A 10,865-nucleotide genomic window follows, 5' to 3' on the forward strand; every position below is an offset into this window, starting at 1 on the left:
TATGCATGCAAGGCACATGAGGGTGATTATCATCACAAGTGTGTCCATTTCCAACAGCATGGAAATCAATAACATGCACCCATGCATATGATCATATCACATGAAATAACAAGTTTCTCCAAAGTGAGGTGATGTTATGAACGTGTCATCGAACACACAAAAAATATTATGCTGGGGTTCAGAATGCTTGCCTTCAATGTGTGGAAAGGCAGGGTGCACTCCAAGACTTGAAACATTTCTCCTCTCTTCAAAAATCCTATTTTAGCAATATAAAAGAATTAACACACAAAATAAAAACAGCACCAAAAGTTATTCTAAATTTTTTTCAAATAAATCTTAAAATAAACTAGGTGAAATTTGAGAGAGGTAGGAAAAAGAATCAGTTCATTTGGACTTATATTTAAAAAGATAGAGCTAGTCAAAGATTTGGTCAAATCTGATTTTAAATAAAACAGAAAAAGAAAAACGTTTCAGATAGAAATACGCTTTCGGTCATAGGAGGCGTACTTGAGGTTTTACGCCTCCACTTAAAACACGTGGACCGGTGCGGGGGTCACTGACAGTGGGTCCAGGGGGCCCACTGGTCAGGTTTGACTAGTCTTCTCCCTCCTCTTCCTCTGTCCCGAGCCGAGCCGGGGCGTCCGGCAATCGTTGCCGGCGAACGGCGTTTCTTCGCGGGCATCTGAGTGCGGGGATGGATCCGCCACTCCTAGGTGGTCCTTCCGGTGGTCGCAGGGTCGCCGGGGGTGGAGGGAGTCGCCGGCGGCGAGCTCCGTGGCGGAGGGGGCTTCGGTGACAAAGTGATTTGGTGGCGGCGATGGCTCCCGATCAAAATCAAGTAGGGAGTTGGGTTCCTGGAAGGAAGGAGGTGTTCTTGGTGAAGATAAATGGGAGGGAGAGGCCCTGGTGGCGCTGGAATGGACGGGACAGTGGCGGCGGCAGGTGTTGCCGGAGATGAAGAAGACGACCTCCTCAGGTGGATTGGCTGCCATGGGGAAACTAGGGAGGTGGACTGAGGTTGCATGCGTGCTCGGATGAGTTAGGGGGTCCTTATATAGGCAAGGCAAGGCGGTTCTGCGGCGGCCGGCGATAAGGACGATGGCGAACCGCCTCCCTGTAGCGTCAGGGTGTCGTGGCGACGACGGGAGCCAGCCGACGAGCGGAGGATAAGCTTGCGCTGTTCCTTGGGGCAGGTGGCGAGCCCGGGTGGCTTTGGCGGCGCCGACCGCGGCAGAGGCGCGCTGCGGCCGCTGGTGTGCCACCAAAAGCTCTGTCGGTGGCACTGCAGGCTGCCAGGGTGGCTTGGCACGTTGCTGTGAGGAGGGTAGTGCGTGGCGAGGTGCTGCAGAGCGGGCCAAAATCCAGGGGGGCCAGCGTGTCGGCTCGGGCGCGCGGCTGCAATTTGCGCGCACTGGGCGCGCCCAGTGCACGCACGGGACGTGCTCGACGAAATGCTATGGCATGTTAGGGGGCTCCAAACCACAAGAAAGTTAGCAGGGTGGGGTTATTGTCTAAGGCAAAACCATTGGACATGCTGGTCTGGTCAGGGGATTAAGTTCACAGTGTAAACAAAAACTCATGTCAAAATAGATCATGCCCATAAGGTGTTTGACAAAATGCTAAGGGCATTTAGGCATTTCTTGGAGTGGCCAAAATTTCCAGATCCTAGTCTCTTTGGATTCACAAGAGGGTGGTGAGGTTAGTTTGCCAAATGAAGAAACTTGTTAGTGCAAGTTTTGCAAAACATCAATTCTGGACAGAAAGCAAATGGCATTGCTACAAGCACTTAGAATCATCCAATGGGTCCACTCTCCTGGACTTAAGGGTTTGGCAAGGCGGACTACCAGTAGAAAAAGTAATCATGGACATAGGAGCAACTAAAATGGTGGTTGCTGTACAAATCCTCAAATTGGACCAGAATGGAAAAGAGGTTGATTCACTCAAAAATTTCAAAGAACAACCCTGGATTTTTGCATATAATGGAATGATATGTTTCTACTGACATCCCATAATTTTGGTGGAGGCTAGAAAGAATTATTTAAAAGGGTTGTAGTGCAAAATTGCTCTCTGGACCAGAGAAGAAAATTGGGTGTAGAGCTCAAAATATGCAATGAATTAAATATATTATTGCACAAAAATGATTTAGAGACATCACATGACATCTCCAAATTTTGGTTGGATTTTTAGATAAATATATCAAAAGGTTGTAGTTCAAAAAGAGCTCCAAATTTTAAAACAACTCATTTTAATGAATAAAGTTCAGGGTGAAATAATTTTATAAATAAATCTCCTGATTGAGAGATGTTTTTAAATGAGAGGGAAAATAAGTCCAATATGTTTTGGAAGGATCCACTTGGGAAAAACTCCTTAATATTAAAAGAAAAGTTTTGAAATCAACAGGGATATTCTTGCAGGCAAAAAGTTTAAACTCTTGGCAAAATTTTAATAACTAAAACCTGGTTAAGTTTTTGGGGTGTTACACCACCGTAGAGAGAATAACATTACACAAGTTCAATCTGCTGACGTATTTTGTGGCGTGACGTCACACCACTACCAAGCTTTTACTCAAATTGTTTTTATCGTTCCACCTCCGCGCGTTTAGCGAAGCGGTTTCCTTGGCACGTCTTGTCGAAGCAGAGATCGTGTTCCCCTTATTCCGGGATTCCCATCAATACGGACGTGGGTAACCCAACCGCGCCATTGATTGTGACGCTTGGGAGATAAGCGAGTTTTACCAGGCCGGTGGGGACACATGTTTTTGTCCGCCCATATAAGGGGATAAAGATCCAACCCTTTTACCTGCGCCTTCTTCCTCCTTGGCTTATCCATCTCCGTGAACTCGAGCTCCAGCACCCAAGTCCGCACTTCTCACCTCAACCTTCTCCAACTATGTCCGGAGCGGGAGGCAAGTGGATGGCCTCCTCCGTCACGGAGGGGCAGATCCAGAAGCTGCGCGACGCCGGATATTTGTCCAGCGACATCGCGCACCGGCTCCCCGACGAGGGAGAGCTCATTCCCACCCCCAAGCCCCATGAGAGGGTAGTATTTCTTCCCCATTTCCTCCGCGGACTGGGCTTCCCACTTCATCCCTTTGTCCGGGGGCTCATGTTCTACTACGGCCTAGATTTCCATGATCTGGCCCCGAATTTCATCCTCAACATCTCGGCGTTTATCGTCGTGTGTGAGGCCTTCCTCTGCATCCAGCCCCACTTCGGCTTGTGGCTCAAGACCTTCAGTGTCAAGCCAAAGGTTGTGAAGGGCAGCCAAGCGGAGTGCGGAGGCGCCATGGTGGGCAGCATGTCCCACGTTACTTGGCTGGAGGGCACTTTCGTGGAAACCATTAAGGGGTGGCAATCGGGGTGGTTCTACATCACCGAGACGCGTGACCCTGATTGGGCAGCGGTCCCCGAATTCAAATCTGGCATCCCAACACGGCTCACCTCCTGGAAAGAGAGTGGCCGGATCTGGGGTGATTCGGAGGAGCTGACCGGACTCCAAGTCTGCATCCAAAAGCTGGTGGACAAGAAGCTCAAGCTTGTCAACGTAGTCCAGGTCATGCTCATCTGCCGGATTCTCCCGTGCCAACGACGGGGCTTTAACATGTGGGAGTTCGATCCGGCGCAGCACCAGACTCTGAGCGGGATCTTTGACACTACGTATGAAGATGTGTGGAAGGTGCTGTTCAAGGGCGCCGAGGCTCCCGCATCCGCTACCAAAGATCGCGGATTCCGCATGCAGCATCCAGCTGACGAGGTAAGTGATTTTGCCACTTGTTTTCCATAGTTTGACTCTATGCGGGATCTAAACTCCCTTTACCTTTGACAGGACTGGCTGGCGAAGGCCGAATGGACTATCTGTCCGGCCCCATTGCCAGAGGACCCAGCGGACGCCCGCTTAACGGGGCTGCTGGCTCTGGCACCCCACATGGTGCCGGAGAAGAAGGCCACGGGGACTCGGAAGAGTTACCGTTTTCAGGTGCTATCGGATGATGAATCCGAGGCCGACTCCTCCCACCAAGGCGAGGAGGAGAAGAAGAAAGCCTCTCCCCCAGCGGGGGGAGGGAAGAAAAGGAAGGCCTCCCCAACAAGGGAGGCCGAAGGGTCCAAGAAGGGAAAAACTCTTCCCCCGGACTGCTCCGCCAACGCCAGTGATGATGACGAGGACTGGCCTCCAAGGGCCAAGCCCCTAGCGAGATCGTAAGTATCCGGACTCCCGAATAACTTCAAGGTTTTTCCTTTTCGCCACATAATGTCTTTCTAATGCCGCATACAACCCTGCAGTCCGCCCAAGGATGATCTTCCCGCTTCGTCGAGCGGGTCCTTAGGTGCGTCGGATATGGATTCTCTTCCGACTGCCTCCACCCCCCGTGCCGCGGACGATGCCAAGGTGGGATCCCAGGAAGGGACCCACCAGGAGGAGGAGGCCCCGAAGGTGTCACAGGACAACCTCCCGGACTTTGCACCGGACTCTGCCCCGGAACCCACAGTAGCTCCGGAGTCCGGCGGGCGACCCCTTCGCAAGAAGGGCAAGACCGTGACGCCGGCTGCCTCCGTCCAACCGGAGGCGCCGGATAATTTGCTGGAGGCGCTCAACGGCGCCTCCATCAAAGAGGAACACCGCACTGTTATGAGTGCGGTGATTCAAAAGGTTCAGCTCGCCAAAAGTGGGCTGACCGAAGCCTGCAGCAGCCTTCTAATAGGCTTTGAGGTAAGAATTTCAATATGTATAAAATGGTACCGCATAGATAGTAGCCCCTGATGCTCGGTTCGGTGTTCGGAAAGAAAAGCCGGATTGAGGATCTAAAAAGATATACGCAGGAGTCATAATAAATATGTCAATATGGGATTGCAGGCTGCGCTGCTGACCTCTGCCGCACTGACTGCAGAGGTCAATACGTTGAAGGAAAGCCTCGAGCGGTCCGAGAACGAGCTCGGCCGTGCCAAGAAGCAGCTCGAGGACAAGGAAGGTGAGTAGCACCTTACTAAAATTGTACCTTACAGAAAAGGATTTTGGTTGCAAAAAGAATGACAAGGATAACGTGGGTATTGCAAGGGCCACTAACGAGGTGGCGACCCTGAAAGAGGCGGTGGCCGCGGCTGAACGCAATGCAGCCGCCGAGCACACCGAGCGAGAGAAGCATGAGGCGCGGGTGGCGGAGGTACAGCAAGAGCTCCAGGATCTCGTGAAAAAACATGAGAGCCTGGAGCGTGACTCAAAGACTCGAGAGTCTGAGCTTGCAACGGCTCTTGAGAGTGCCAAAGCCGCTAAGGCCGAAGCCTACAAGGCCCTCCAGGAGATTGAGGCGGTGAAGAAAATAGCAGCGGGTAAGGCATTTTTCATGCAAAGTAAGCATGTGAGTGTTAATTACCTGTTGCTTACCCGAATTCGGAGCTCTCCAGGGGTGTTCGCAGATCTTCCTCGCAGCATGTCCGATGCTGCCGCGTTCTATCGGGCCGAGGAGGGGAGCTCGATGGAGAAGGTCTTCTGGTCACAGTATGCTGAGGCCGGACATCCGGTGCCCCTTAGCGACCAGCTGAAGCAGCTGGTCGAGCTCCACAAGGCAGCCGAACAGGCCATGAGGGGCCTCATAGTTCGGCTGTGGCCTAAGGAGGCCATGCCTGGGAGCTACTTCGGCCTGGTGCGGCGGCTGGTGGATGCGTGCTCGTGGGTTGAAGTCATCAAGCACTCCGCCTGTATTGAAGGTTCCCGTCGGGCCCTTGCCAGCGCAAAGGTGCACTGGGGCAAGATGGATGCCCAGAAACTCGTGACGGACCCGCCACCAAAGGGCAAGGAGCATCGCACACCCGAGATGTATTATAAGAGTGTGTTGAAGGGCGCCCGCACTACTGCGGGTGAGTGCTCCAAAGATGTAATATTTGAGTAGACTCGCATTTTGTTATCCTGTGCGCTGAAAACTTAGTTCATATGCGCTAAGCAACGCTTGTTAATTTAAAATATTACCTTCTGTGCAGCTGTTTATAAAATCTGAGAGATGGCAAGTCGTCGGCTTCAGCCACCATGCCACGAGTGCTGGGGTGTTCGGGATAAACTTGAGCACTCTTGTTCCCATTTTTTGGTCCATCTAGGGAGGCGCTCAACACAGCGAACAAGGCAATCGGACTTATAATGCTTGAACCCTCTCACTTAGCCATAGAATTCTATAATTTTAAATTTCGGCAAAGCCCCTAGTCTTTGGAAGGCCGAATTTGGGGCGCTATCCACGCCTGGGCCGGACAAGATCCGACTCCTCGCTCTAAGCGGCATAAGTCTTTAAGGACTCGCAAAAAACCTCTCGAATAGCGACTGGCTCTCGCCTCATCATGACGGTCAGTTTTAGCTTTCTCCACTGAGGTGTTAACCCAGCTCAACTAGGGCGCAATCGCAGTGGTTCTCCTAGTGCTACCTTAGCCGATACAACGGAACGTAAGGTACCAAAACATGGGAGCCGGGCAAACCCAACTATTAACCCAAGACATGATTCGGAGCCGATGCATATAATGCTATAAGTTCGGGGTGCCGCACTTGTGAAAGTGTTCGGACTTATCACACCATGATGCGGGAAACATAAGCCCCTGGTGTGTTTTAACCGTACCAAAGTGTACGGATGCAACATGTCGTAAATGAACATATGTATAAAAAAGAAATGCAATTATAAGAAAAAAGGTGTTGCATTGTTTTATTCAAGAAGTGCTGCTATGAATGCAGAACGATACAAATAGTGCGATAAGCAAGGGACGGGACTATTAAACATGTCCCCCTCCAGGGGTAGGATGCGGAGTGGTGTATAAAACAGATTTAATGCTCGTAATGGAGACCACCTGGATATTCGTTGTAGCCTTTATTCTTCCATGGCTATTGCATCGTGAGTTCGGCAGGTTTGCTGCCTGACAGGGCCTCTGACGAATGGAGTCCTGTGGGTTAAAAAAAGGAAAAAGAAAAAAAGAATGACACACTTGAGAGCCCCTGGTGTGGTTGAGCCGCAGTCTGGGCTTGTCGTGGTCGTGCCCCTCTCCCCATGCCCATGGTATCTTCAGAGTGTAATGGTGTACGCGAAGGACCTGTTTTGATGTTTTACAGGGGCTGGGGTTGGGGCCGCACTGCTACGCGTGCTCGGAACGTGCCAGGTGGTCTTGTTGTAGGTTACTCCGGGCACGCTTAGCTATGTCCGGCCGCTTAACGGCCGGACTCGAGAATTGCCTTAAGAGGCTGCATTGTACTTCTGCCGCGAGAGCCGATGTATGTTCCTCCATTCGGAGAGAACGTTCAGTGTTTCCGTTGACCGTGATGACTCCCTGAGGGCCTGGCATCTTGAGCTTGAGGTATGCGTAGTGCGGCACCGCGTTGAACTTTGCAAATGCGGTACGTCCGAGCAGGGCATGATAGCCGCTGCGGAACGGAACTATGTCGAAGATTAACTCCTCGCTTCGGAAGTTATCTGGGGATCCGAAGACCACTTCCAGTGTGACTGAGCCTGTACAATTGGCTTCTACACCTGGTATGACGCCTTTAAAGGTCGTCTTGGTAGGTTTAATCCTTGAGGGGTCTATGCCCATTTTACGCACTGTGTCCTGATAAAGCAGGTTCAGGCTACTGCCGTCGTCCATCAGGACTCTGGTGAGGTGAAATCCCTCGACGATTGGGTCTAGGACCAATGCGGCGAATCCGCCGTGGCGGATGCTGGTGGGGTGGTCCCTTCGGTCAAAAGTGATCGGGCAGGAGGACCATGGATTGAACTTCGGGGCAACTGGCTCCAAAGCGTATACATCCCTGAGTGCACGCTTCCGCTCCCTTTTGGGTATGTTCACCGTCCGCACCTGTGGGGGGAAACCCTTCTATCCTCTATTGTTCGGCGGTCGGGTCTCTTCCTCGTCATCGCTATGCAGCCCCTTGTCATTCTTTTCGGCAATTAACTTGCCTGCCTGCTTAAATACCCAACAGTCCCTGTTGGTGTGGTTAGTTGGCTTTTCGGGGGTGTCGTGTATCTGGCACAAGCGGTCGAGTATTCGGTCCAAATTGGATGGACCCGGAGTAGTTCTTTTGAATGGCTTTTTCCGCTGACCGGGTTTGGAGCCTCTGAATCCGGCATTGGCTGTCGTATCCTCACTATTGTCGCCGTTAATGCGGCGTTTGTTTTTGTTACGACGCGACCTGCCATTACCGTCATTGATATCCGGACTGCCAGAACTTTTGTTGAGGTTGTTGCTGCGTGCTAGCCAGCTGTCCTCACCCGCACAGAAGCGGGTCATGAGTGGTGTGAGGGCTGCCATGGATTTCGGCTTTTCCTGTCCCAGGTGCCGGGCAAGCCACTCGTCGTGGATGTTATGCTTGAAGGCCATGAGGGCCTCTGCATCCGGACAGTCGACGATTTGGTTTTTCTTGGTTAAGAACCGTGTCTAGAATTGTCTGGCCGATTCGTCTGGCTGCTGAATTATGTGGCTTAGGTCATCAGGGTCTGGTGGTCGCACATACGTGCCTTGGAAGTTATCGAGGAATGCGGCTTCCAGGTCTTCCCAACTCTTAATTGACTCTGCTAGCAAGCTGTTAAGCCAATGCCGGGTTGGTCCTTTAAGCTTGAGGGGGAGATATTTGATGGCGTGAAGATCGTCACCGCGGGCCATGTGGATGTGAAGAAGATAGCCTTTGCTCCAAACCGCGGGGTCTGTTGTGCCATCGTAAGATTCGATATTCACGGGTTTAAACCCTTCGGGGATTTGATGATCCATTACTTCATCTGTGAAGCATAGTGGGTGTGCGGCGCCTCTGTACTGGGCGATATCACGACGGAGCTCGAAAGAGCTTTGTCTGTTTTGTTCGGCCCGGCCGGACTGACTGTGTCCGGCACGACGGTTGTCGTCACGTACCGTGGGGCGCCCACGCGATCCATAGATCGATCTTGATTGTCTTGCCTTATCCTCCAATATATCTCGCAAGTCCAGAGCGTTCCCCTGTGGCCTTGTGCTTTTCGAGCGATGACGGGGTATGGGTCTAGTGAAGGGCCTAGAGGCCTCTCTGTCGCGACCACGGGGTGGTCGGTCAGCCGTATTGTCTCCTGGTGATGCGGGTTCATATGCTTCCTCCTCTAATCGGGGGAGCAGCCTGCATTTAGGGTAGCTTTTGGAGGGGCGTTCGAGTGCATGCTCTTCGGCCGCGAGGACTTCAGTCCATCTGTCGACTAGCAGATCTTGATCAGCTCTAAGCTGTTGCTGCTTTTTCTTGAGGCTGTTCGCCGTGGCCATAAGCCTGCGTTTAAAATGCTCTTGTTCGACGGGATTCTCTGGCACGACGAATTCATCGTCGTCGAGGCTTGCCTCATCTTCGGAGGGAGGCATATAATCCTTTACCTCTTCTTCTGCCGCTCTCTCATGAGGACTGGCGTCTTCGTCCTCCTGCGATGGATCTTGCTGGATTGGGTTGTCTTCGGCACTGTCCGGTGTATTATTATCTCCGGTGCCGGAATCTTCATTCTTGCTGTGGCGGGATTTAGAGCGGCGCCACTGACGCCGGCGCTTGGGCTGTTTCTTGGAGGGGTCATCCTCCGCTGTTCCTTCGCCATCCTTTGGGATATCCACCATGTATATGTCATATGATGAGGTGGCTTTCCAGTGCCCGGTGGGCGCTGGTTCTTGTTCGTCTCCGGCATCGTCGTCCATACCGTCGATGTCTTCGGAGTCGTAGTCTAGCATGTCGGTTAGATCGTCGATAGCGGCTACCAAGTGGGTGGTGGGTGGGCTTTGAATTTCTTCGTCGTCCGCATCCCAACCGTCCTGACCGCAGTCCGGCCAGGGCTCTCTTGATAACGAGAGATACTTTAGCGAACTCAAGATGTCGCCGAAAGGTGAGTGTTGAAAGATGTCCGCTGCGGTGAACTCCATGATCGGCGCCCAATCGGATTCGATCGGAGGGGGCGCGAGAGGTTCGGAGTCCGGCGAGGAGTCCGGCACCTCGGAGTCATGAGCTTTATGAGGGACAAGGTCAGTGTTCGGCTCTATCGCCGTAGAGGTTGCAGCCCCCGAGGCGGTGTCTAGCCATCCATCCTCGATCTGCGCAGCCGGCTCCGAATTGAAGATCGGAGCGGGTTCGAGTGCGGCCTCCAGGGTACTGTCCGGCTGTAGAGCTAAATCATGCTCGCCGTGACAGTGTGGCATGCTCGGCTGTGGCTCGAATCCATCGAGGATCAAGTCCCCGCGGATGTCAGCCGTGAAGTTCAAACTTCCAAATCTGACCTGACGGCCAGGGGCGTAGCTTTCGATCTGCTCCAGACGGCCAAGCGAATTGGCCCGCAGTGCAAAGCCGCCGAATACGAAGATCTGTCCGGGAGAAAGGTCTCACCCTGGACTGCGTCGTTGATGATGGTTGAAGAAGCCATCGAGCCTATCGGTGACGACACAGAGGAACTCTCAATGGAAGCACCAATGTCGGTGTCAAAACCAGCGGATCTCGGGTAGGGGGTCCCGAACTGTGCGTCTAGGCGGATGGTAACAGGAGACAAGGGACACGATGTTTTACCCAGGTTCGGGCCCTCTTGATGGAGGTAAAACCCTATGTCCTGCTTGATTAATATTGATGATGTGTGTTACAAGAGTGGATCTACCACGAGATCAAGGAGGCTAAACCCTAGAAGCTAGCCTATGGTATGATTGTTGTTCGTCCTATGGACTAAAGCCATCCGGTTTATATAGACATCGGAGAGGGCTAGGGTTACACAGAGTCGGTTATAATGGTAGGAGATCTACATATCCGTATCGCCAAGCTTGCCTTCCACACCAAGGAAAGTCCCATCCGGACATGGGACGAAGTCTTCAATCTTGTATCTTCATAGTCTTGGAGTCCGGCCGATGATGATAGTTCGGCTATCCGGACACCCC

Source organism: Triticum dicoccoides, chromosome 3B (genome assembly GCF_002162155.2).
Source record: "Triticum dicoccoides isolate Atlit2015 ecotype Zavitan chromosome 3B, WEW_v2.0, whole genome shotgun sequence".
NCBI classification, from domain to species: Eukaryota; Viridiplantae; Streptophyta; class Magnoliopsida; order Poales; family Poaceae; genus Triticum; species Triticum dicoccoides.